The sequence below is a fragment of the Dipodomys merriami genome, unplaced genomic scaffold, assembly GCF_024711535.1.
Source record: "Dipodomys merriami isolate MVZ:Mamm:240054 unplaced genomic scaffold, mDipMer1.0.p SCAF_138, whole genome shotgun sequence".
NCBI lineage: Eukaryota > Metazoa > Chordata > Mammalia > Rodentia > Heteromyidae > Dipodomys > Dipodomys merriami.
The window spans coordinates 2,928,457-2,939,296 of record NW_027202693.1 but is presented as its reverse complement, the minus strand read 5'-3'; the positions used below and the strand labels follow the sequence as shown (position 1 = coordinate 2,939,296).

Genomic DNA, 10,840 nt, shown 5'->3' with positions numbered 1-10,840 from the left:
GAAATGGTCAACTATTTAATGAAAGCACTTTTCAAGAACCTCTCATTTTGGCGTCTTGACTGTTGGTACTTAGCTCTCCATATTCCTGGAGTGTCCATTTCAGGACCCTCCCAAGGGGCCACAGCCGCCATGCTGTAGTGTGTTCCGTGGAAGGCAGAGCTCCTGCACCCGTGCCCTACACGCACCCTCCTGTGGGCATCACACACCAGCGCCAGCCCACCCCTCTTCTCATAGTCAGGCCATGCTTGCCCAGCTTGGTCCAGCCCTCCTGCCTGTGCCGTGGGATTGCACTGTCCCTTTCTCATTTCATCCCATCTGCCTTGCATGGCTACTCACTGCGTGACACAAATGTTAGTGTGACTCATTCTGGGATGACGCTTCCACACACGTGAAGTCTTGTCAGCCCTTCTGACAGCTCCCTTTAACCTGCCCTAGGTGTCCAGGGCAGCACACACAACAGTCCCTCAAAAATCTGCTGTTCCAGGCTGGGAAGGTGGCTCAGTGGTAGAGTGCTTGCCTTGCATGCATGAGGCCCTGGGTTCAATTCCTCAGCACCACATAAGCAGAAAAAGCCGGAAGTGGCGCTATAGCTCAAGTGGTAGAGCGCTAGCCTTGAGCCGAAGAGCTGAGGGACAGCGCCCAGGCCCAGAGTTCAGGCCCTACAATGGACAAAAAAATAAATGAGTAAATCTATTCCATGTGGGAGCTGCCGGCTGCAGATAGGTTGACTCTGTCTCTGTGTTTTAAGTATGGCCACAAATTTCTAATGAGCTCTAATCCATCTAACAACCTTTGATAAAGGATCCAAAGGTTGCCAGATGCATGCAGTTGCCAGATGAAAGCTTTCCTTGATTTTCTAACCATGTTCACTAACTCCACCTTTTTCTTTTAAGAATTATGACTATGCAGATTATAGATGAACTAATGTTCATCAAAAGAGTAATGCTGTTAAACCAACATTGTTCTGTTTTACAAGGGATTTTTTTTTTTTTGGTTGGTTGTAGGGCCTGAGTTTTTTTTCACTAGAATCTAGTACTCTCATCACTTTGAGCCACAGCACCATTTTCAAGAAAATCACTTTTGAGTTTTGCTTGTTTCAGTCATGCAGCCTCTCAAAATTAACTTAGCATGATTCAAGAAGAAACTGTTCTCAGTAAGTAAGAAGTGACCTGCTGCTGGGTGTCAGTGGCTCACCCCTGTAATCCTGGCTACTCAGGAGACTGAGATCTGAGGATCATGGTTTGAAGCCAGCCCTGTCAGGGTAGCCCATAAGATTCTTAATCACCAAAAAGCCAGAAGCAACAGCACTCAGGCCCTGAGTTCAAAAGCCCCAGGCCTGGCACCCAATAAATAAAGAAAACTCCTCAGGCTTGACTGGATTAAAATGCAGCCAGGCTTTAACAGGAACTTTTTTATTTGCTTTCTGATTCAATGTGCAACATGAGCACACGACTATCCAGCCTCGCCAACAGCTTTGGTGGCTGCACCGCTGTGATTCGGTGAGGAGGGAGATGAAAACTGTAACACATCTGCCCATGACTGAGCTGTGTGCGTGTACCTAATGAAATGTATATTTATTCAGTATTCAACGTCTTATGGGGCAAAACAAAAGTAACAGCACACTGAAAGCATGATTTACCTGCCATGTATTGGTAAATGCTGAGAATTTGGAGGCTGTCATCTTTGCTCTTGGTTATGCACAGCATCTGAGTAAAGCTGAAATGCCCTGCGAGCCCCTCCTGGTGCTGCTTGCTTCACTGCCCCCTGCTTCCTCAGGAATCAGTTCCTTTTCTTCTTGTTTTCCCTTCCTGGTTCACACTCCTTCCTACTGGAGACGCCCAAGCCCTCACCCCCACTCCCATTGTCCTTTGCAGGGAATTGGTTTGTTGTATGCATTAAGTACGGCTAGACCAGTGCGCTCCACCTCCCTCCCGCCAAGGGTTAAATTAACTTCTCTCCACGCCTGCCACATACTCTTGTACCCTTGACATCAATGTTGGGAGAAATGGTGTCTTTTTGGCACATATGGAATTGATTGCAATTTCTTGAAACATTTTAATACGTTTAAAATTTGGCTCATTTCATTATCTTTGCTTCTACTTTGAAGTGTAGATCCTGTCCCTTTTTTGTTTTGTTTTGTTGTTGTTGTTGTTGTTGTGCTTGTACTAGGGCTTGAACTCAGGGCCTGGGTGCTGTCCCATAGTTTTTTGCTCAAGGCTGGCACTCTACCACTTGAGTGAGCCACAGCTCCCTTGGTGGTTAATTGGAGATCAAGAATCTCACAGACTTTCCTGCAAAGGCTGGCCTCAAACCTCAGATCCCAGCCTCCTAAGAAGCAAAAATTATGGGCATGTACCATCAGTGCCCAGCTCATGTTCCCATTTAATGAAATGTTATTTCTCTAAATACTTTTATATCCGAATAAAGGCTGGCAGGCAAATGAACCCTCTCTTTGCAGAGCTCTAGTGTCTCTACCATCCAGTTCCCATCATAATGCTTTTTTTTTTTTTTTTTTGGTCAATCATGGAGCTTTAACCCAGGGCCTGGGCGCTGTCCCTGAGCTCTTTTGCTCAAGGCTAGTGCTCTACCACTTTGATCACAGCGCCACTTCTGGATTTTGAGTGGTTAACTGGAGAAAAGTGTCTTACAGGGACTTTCCTGCTCTGCCTGGCTTTGAACTGTGATCCTCAGATTTTAGCATCCTGAGTAGCTAGGATTACAAGCATGAGCCACTGGCACCTGGCTGTAAAAGAACTTTTGTCTCCTGTGGTGCTGAGGCTGAGCTTGGGCCCAGTAGTGAACAGTGGAACCACAATGTGAAATACAGGTGGTATGATTCCAGAGGCTCTGGTGGAACGGGAGACAGGGTGGGAAGGCGAGGGACCGGTTGTGGGAGACTGGTGTGTGTCCACTCTCATATAAGTAGCTATAAATATGTTACAGAAAACACAACTTAGTTTTCTTTCATCCCAACAACAGAAGTTCTAGGCATGGTGGTGTATGCCTGTAATCCCAGCACTCCAAAGGCTGAGGCAGGAAGGATCCAGAATTTGAGGCCAGTCTGGGCTACATAGTGGATGGAGGGGTGTTCTTAAACACTTTTACTTTTGTTTGGGGGGGGGGCAGTTAAACATTTCTGCCACCCTTTAACCAAACAATAAATCTCTGGGTTGTTGATTTTCTTCTAAACAGATTTTCTCTAAACATCACCCTGATTTCCTTATTAATTCATTATTGGGTTGTTTGGGTTTTTTTCCTTTAATGAGTCATGTTTTCAACTCTTGGGAACATTATACTTCACAATAATACTGCCTTGAGCTCTGGTAACTGCAGCTTCACGATGAATCTATTCCCAGCTTCATACTCCTACAAGTTCAGCCTCCTAAAGAAACCTAAAATGGCTGCATTTAGGTGGAACAGAGAGGAGGTGATAGCAGCTGGTAGGAGGAAAGAAGGAAGGGAAGTGAGGAGGATGGGAGAGGAAGAGGAGGGGAAGGAGGAAATGAGGGGGGGAGAGGGAGAAGGGGAGCTGAATCACACGGCCTCAGCACACACTCTGGTCCTGTGGGGCCACACCCCAGGCCTGGGGGTGTTGCAAAGCTGTGGGAAGATGGAGATAAGGAAACCCAGAGTCTGGGACAAGCAGCAGGTCAAAGGTGATTTTCTGTGTGTGTTTGTGGGTAATCCAGAAGGGAGGTCTAGGAGAGAAGAAATACTTAAAGGAACCAAAGCCCAGTGTTGGGGGAGCTGAGGGTGGAGTTAAAAAATAAACATGGGTTTGCTTGTCTTCCCTTTACACCTTCAGAAGAGCTGCTTTGTATTGAAGTACCTCTTAAAGGCCAGTGTTTATGGTACCGAGTGTACCCCAGCCTGGAGGAGCAGAAAGGGCAAAGCCAGAGTGGGTAAATGAGCCCTTTGCTGAGGTCCTCTCTGCAGGATCTGCGGGCACTGGCGCTGGCTGGGGAGTGCGTGTCCCTCTCTTATTACGTAAAGCAACCCTTTCCAGAGTGCACGAAGCCAAAGTAGGCACTGGCGAATGTCACCTGGGACTGGAAAGCCAGTGGACAGACCCTCAGCCATCTCTCTACCCAACCCCAACACTTGGTGAGGAAGGATTTTTATTTTGGTCCCACCAAGCTTGCTGTAACTGGGGCGGCTGCGTTGCTATGGAGACTCGGTCTCAAAACAGAACAGTTTGCTTCCGTGCATTGAAACAGCCGATAAATCCACTTCGTGTCACTCGATCGTGACATTAATTCCAGTTGAAACACATGCCACCTCCCCCCCATCCTCCAGGATCCCACCAGGACTCGTGTATAGGAATTTTAAATCACTGTCAGGAAAGCACGCCCAGCCTAGAAGAATTGTAACTTTGGCTGTTCTTGAACCCAGGTCTTTAGGATACACACATGCGCACACACACACGCACACACACACACACACACACACACACCTCTCGCTTGCTGGGGTCCTGGAGCTTAGGATACACACATGCACACACACACACTTAGGATACACACATGCACACACACACGCACGCACACACACACACACACACACCCCCCTCTTGCTTGCTGGGGTCCTGGAGCTCTTACCTCCAGGTCAGCTGGAGGAACATCCAGCCCTGCAGCAATTCTGTGGTTCATTGCTCCAGTATGGGCCCTGGCTGAAAGCTGTGACTCACACTCCACTCTGTCACTAATAGACGGGGGTGAACAGGGTGCAGAGATAACCCAAATCCCAGGCCTTTTGCAAAATCCATGACTCACAGACATGTGGGAGCGATTGTTGTTCCTGGATTCGCCAGTAGGGAGTGCCATTGAGTCACGTGCTGGGCGGGAGTCCGGGACACCTAAGGATGGCTGTGCCCTGGACCTGAATGGGGCGTAGCTGCCTCTCTGCCTAACCGAGGGCGGGTAGAGGGAGAGCGTGCAGATGTCTGGGTTGCAGCATGACTCATAAACAAATGGAGGACAGATTCACTGCTTCTTATCGGAGTCCGAGACACGCTGAGTCAGAGCTGGGGTGGGGTGAGAAGTCTTGCAGGTCAGAGGGGAAACATGCCTTGAGGATGAGGTGGGTTTGGGGGCTGAAATGCCACCAGAGATCCCACATGAAACCCTGGGCTTGTAGGTGACATCAGATCCCTGCATCTCCCCTATGGAAATTTCCAGATTGAGATTAAAAATCTGGACACACACACACAAAACAAACAAGCAAACAAACCTGGCTATACACTGGGCACTGATAGCTCACACCTATAATCCTAGCTACTCAAGAGGCTGAGATCTGAGAATCACAGTTCTAAGCCATCCCAGGCAGGAAAGTCCAAGAGACTCTTACCTCCAATTAACTGCCAGAACACCGGAAGTGGTGCTGTGGCTCAAAGTGGTAGAGCACTAGCCTTGAGCCAGAGAGCTCAGGGACAGTGCCCAAGCCTTGAGTTCAAGCTCCAGAGCCAGGAGGAAAAAAAAAACAAAAAACAACTTGGCCAAACCCACAAGGCAACAGATTTGGATTGCAAATACTTGTTAGCAGTGTTGTGTTTTGTTTTTATTTCACAGCACGTATGTGTCAAATGTCATCAAAGTACACTTTAATCGGTGCAGTTTATCTAGGTGTAATGCACCACGCCTATAATTCCAGTACTTGGGAGGTAGAGGCAGGAGGATTAAGGTATAGGCCAGTCTGGGCAAAGGTAGCAGAGAGGCCCTGTCTTTAAAAAAAAAAAAAAAAAAAAAAAAAAAAGTTAAAGACAGAGCTGGGTGGGGTATGGCACCATAGTGGAGGCTTACATAGCATGCAGGAGGCCCTGAGTTCAGTTCCTCCCTGTGGTTTGTCGTGTGCAAACCAGACTATCATAATTTCTGTTTGGCTTTGCTTCTGAACTAAGAGTCTCAGTCACTTTCTAGCCCTGGCTGGCCTGGAACTCAAGATCTTCCCACCTCAGCCTCCTAAGTTGTCAAGATTACAGGCATGCACCCCCCCCCCCCCATTCTCAGCTTCACTTATTATTTTCTTTTTGCCAGTCCTGGAGCTTGAACTCAGGGCCCCGGCACTGTCCCTGAGCTGCTTTTACTCAAGGCTAGCGTTTTACCACTTGAGCCACAGCATCACTTCTGGCTTTTTCTGGTTGTGTGGTACTGAGGAATCGAACCCAGGGCTTCATGCATGCTAGGCAAACCCTCTACCACTGAGCCACCTTTCTAGCCTGCCACTTATTCTTTAAGAGGAAATAGCTAACATCTTCCTGGGAGGAATGACCCGGGACTGATCCATCATTACCATTTCTCTGATCTGCTATTGATCTGCTGCTTGCTTTTGGGTACAGGCATATAAAATGGGGTGACCAGCCGGCAGGGAGAGGACCACGGCATTGGGGCATCAAATGCCCACTCAGCCTCCCAGCAGGGCATGTTGATGAGTAAATAACTGGTTTTTCCCCAACTCCCTTCTTACCAGAAGGAAAGGACTGGACGCAATAGGAAAAGTGAAGCTGGAGGAAGGAGGAGCATTACATAGCAAAGAAAAAGCAGCAGCTCTTCCTGCCCTGCCCCACACACCGCAGGCAGCTGCAGCAGGAAATCTGTCTCCAGTTCCAACAAGTGTAAAGGGAATCAAGTAGTGAGTGGACCACTCACAAAATGCGCACTCATGGAGTGATCTAACACTTGGAACCCGGTGCACGGGCAAGTGGGCTCATTTAGGGAAAGATGAACACGTATGCTCAGATGGGAGGGTGAGGAGCTGTCACTTGGCAGTTGGGGTTAGTCAAAGAAAACAGCAGCCAGCAAGGGAGGGATGGCCAGGCTGGTTTTTAATGTCAATAAGCTCAACTGGGAAAAGTGTGTCTATGTACAGACTTGCTCAGGATCTGAAAAAAGCATGTGGGATTTTTTTAAAGATAAAATGCCCTTTGGGTGCAGGTAAAAGCCCTTTTTCTTTCTTGGATAATATTCCTTGCTTCTGCCGGCTAAGACACAGGAGAGGGGTGTGTGCGTGTGTGTGTGTGTGTGTGTGAGAGAGAGAGAGAGAGAGAGAGAGAGAGGTGTGTGTGCGTGTGTGTGTGAGAGGTGTATGTGTGTGTGTGTGTGTGTGTGTGTGTGTGTGTGTGTGTGTGTGTACCAGCCCTGGGCTTGAATTAAGGACCTGGCCACTGTCCTTGAGCTTTTATGATCAAGGCTAGTACTCTAGCCCATTGAGCCACAGTACCATTTCTAGCATTTTGGTAGTTACTTGCAAATAAGAATCTCAAGAACTTTTCTGCCTAAGCTGAGATTGAACCATAATCCTCAGCACTCAGCATCCTGAGTAGTTAGGATTTACAGGATTACAAGTATGAGCCATCAATGCCTGGCTATTTCTTTCATGTTTATTTTCATTTTGAGCCTGGAATTATACCAAAGACCTTTATTAATTAATTTATTTATTTATTTATATTTGCTGGTCCTGGTGCTTGAACTCAGAGCACTATCCCTGAGCCTCTTTGTGTTCAAGGTTAGCACTCTACCACTTGAACCACTTCTGGCTTTTTCTGAGTAGTTCATTGGAGATAAGAATCTCAGACTTTCCTGTCCAGCTAACTTTGAACCAGTGATCCTTAGATCTCAGCCTCCCAAGTAGGTAGGATTATAGGCATGAGCCACCAGCACCTGGCTAAAAACAAACAAACAACAACCCTTTATTTCCTTCTTTTTTTTTTTTTTCCTTTCTGCCTCTGTGATAACCAGACTTGTCCGTCCCTGGAATTGTGGTTCAATTCAGTTCAATGTGTGTATCACAACAATCTAGAAAACTTGTCATATTAGCAAGAGGGTTATTTCTGCAGGAGGATTTTTGTCTCCTCATCTTTTCAGTCACTGTTGTTCTGTGTGTGTGTGTGTGCGTGTGTGCGTGTGTGTGTGTGTGTGTGTGTGTGTGTTTCTGACCAGATTCTATACACACCTTGAAATTCTGTCCTTACACAGTGGCTGCCCTCACACATTATTGTTATCTATGTCCTCCTCAGTTTCCCAAGATTCATCTCTTCTTTTGACATAACACAGAAATACACAAGTGCCTTTTAGGTCCATGTGCACTGCCCACTTGTGCCAATACCAGGGCTTGAACTCAAAGCTTATCTTCAGATCCATTTTTACTATCTAAAAAACAATCCTAAACTGGCTCATGCCTATAATTCTAGCTACTCAGGACATTGAGATCTGGAAGATCATAGTTCAAGGCCAGCCTTGGCAGGAAAGTCTTCAAGATTTCAAGTCTATAAAATAAACAGAAAAAAAAAAGGTCAAGCTAGAGGCATGGCTCAGGAGGCTGAGCAAGTATGAGGTCCTGAGTCATAATCACAGAACTGGCAACATAAATAAATGAACACTTACATAAATAAACAGCCAGGCACCAATGACTCACGTCTTTAATCCTAACTACTTAGGAGGCTGGGATCTGAGATCACAGTTCAAAGCCAGCCCAGGTAGGAAAGTCTGTGACTCTTATCTCCACTTAATCACAAAAAGAGCCAGAAGTTGAGCTGTGTGGTTCAAGTGGCAGAGTGCTAAGCCTTGAGAAAAAAAAAAGAAAGAAAGAAAAACCTCAGAGATGGTGCCCAGACCCTGAGTTTAAGCCCCAGAACCAGCAATCAATCAAATAAATAAATAAGACAACTGTAAAGAAGACAGTTTCACTCAACAGGTATTTTCACTTGAAATCCAGGTTCCTCAAAATCACTTAAAGTCTAAGTCCGTCCAAAATATTGTTGGGAAAACCATTCTCACTATTTCATATGCATTGATGAAGCATCTACTGTATGCTATGCAGTACAGTGCAGCCATAGGTTCGAGTGAACAAGTGATTGGTTTCCTCAGAACTGAAAAAGTATTGAAAAGCGGAGCCAACCTTTCATATTTGTAAAAATCAATGTATGGTAGTATTTTTTTTTCAAAGCTAGTCATTGCCTGGAAGAACCTTAACCCACCTGGCCTTCTGATACACATGACTGAATTCTGGGGTGCTGGGAGCCTGGGTTGCTCAGGTTGTAAAGAGATCCTTCTCTATGGCAAAGTGCCAGGTAAGGCCTTATTGCACACTTACTGCCTTGCAGGGCGAGACAGCACTCGGTGGGCCAAGGAGTGGATGGGGCGATCGTCCTCGAGAGAAACCAGGAGCCCACGTCCCCCGTAAACCCCCAGGTGGTCGCTGACTGCGCTGGGCTTTGTCAGGACAGCCGTTCTGAAATGGAAGCCAACGTTGATCAAAGAAAAAGCCTCCTCCAGGTAGGTCTTCTTCATTTCCTTCTTAGAGTGATCCTGGAATCGGCTTTTTATGCTGCTTCGGCTGTGACCAGGCCCTGGGAACCATTGGTCTCTGCCATTGTGAGATAAATCTTCAAGCTTCCACTCAGATTCGGGCTCTTCTGGCCCCTCTAATCCCATTTTCTCTTGTTTCAAATTGATTTTTTTTTTAGACTAGACCAATGGTGCCTAGAACTGGAGCAGTCACAAGCACAGGCCCATGAAATATACATTGAGTCATACATGACCTACTTTTATTGTTTTCAAAGAATGCAGAAGGCTGGGAAGGTGGCTTAGCAGTAGACTGCTTACCTAACATGTATGAAGCCCTGGGTTCAATTCCTCAGTACCACATAAACAGAAAAAGCCAGAAGTGGTGCTGTGGCTCAAGTGTAGAGCGCTAGCCTGGAGCAAAAGCAGCTCAGGGACAGTGCTGAGGCCCTGAGTTCAAGCTCCAGGACCGGCAAAAACAAAAACAAAAACAAAGCCAGAACATACCTGGGTGGGATGGCTCCTGACTAATCCCAGCTGCTCAGGAGCTAGAGATCAAGAGGATCACAGTTCAAGGCCAGCCTGGGCCAAAAGGGAGAACTCTCACCTTGAAAATAACTAAAGAAAAAAGGGCTGGGGGTGTGGCTTAAGTGGTAAAGCACCTGCCTAACAAGTGCAAGACTCTGAGACCAACCCTCAGTACTGCCAAATGTAACAATAATAATAATAATTGCAATAATAATAGTTAAAATATCCATGAAGCCATCCTCCCCGCAGATATGCTAGGATCATGACAAACGATTTCAGACCCACGAACTGCCGTATCCCCTTCCTGCCCAGCCATAGTGTTTACTGGCTTAAATATTTCCTTGCTTTTTTGTGTCATCATAACAATGTTTCAATACTGTTATGTATTCCAAAAAGGGTTGTATGCATGTATGTGTATGCGTTGTGCTTAGAGTTTATATGAAGAGTGACTTTTAGGGCTAACCTACCTGGGTGAGGCTCCTCGAGTTTTTGCCTGGCATTAGTCTGGCCCCTGTGCAGGTGCTGGTGCTAGCTCTGGTGGTGTGCTGGCGCTGGCTTCTCTTCTCCTGCATTGCATCCTGCTCAGCTGGGCTTCTCCAGGGCTCGTGTGTCAATGGTACTGTACTCACATTCTCACATTCACCTGTGCAAACGCTGCCCTTGTGTGTGTGTCTAGTGTGTAGGCTTCATGTTAGGGGTTAGCGCCAGGCTGTCTTTTGAATTGGTTGCCCTAAATTTGACATCACTAACTCTGTTTACCTCTCTAATATTTGGTGTTGTCAAGGTTTTTTAAAAAATGCTTATTGTTCTAAAGGTAATGTGTAGAGGGTTTACAGTTACATATATGAGGTAAAGAGTGCATTTCTTTTTGTCCCTCATTTTTTCCCAGTTTTTCCCTCCCAACCCCTACCCCCCCCAAAGTTGTATAATTCATTTTCAGCATTGTGTCTAGTGAGTTCCACTGCTGTGTTTGTTTACCCTTTGTCTCTCTATTTCTGTGCCCCTTACCCTCCCAAAGAAAGGCAGATAAAAGAGAA

The 10,840-nt window shown here is 46.5% G+C and overlaps 1 protein-coding gene across 1 annotated transcript in view; it reads left to right on the top strand.

Moving 5' to 3' along the window:
* Positions 1-9,246: 9,246 nt before the first annotated feature.
* LOC138825615 (myocardin-related transcription factor B-like) overlaps positions 9,247-10,840 on the top strand; it is a 170,813-nt gene continuing 169,219 nt past the window's right edge. The window contains exon 1 of the mRNA XM_070020321.1: positions 9,247-9,266. The gene's annotated coding sequence lies outside the window, so the exon portion shown is untranslated. The remainder of the gene's footprint in view (positions 9,267-10,840) is intronic.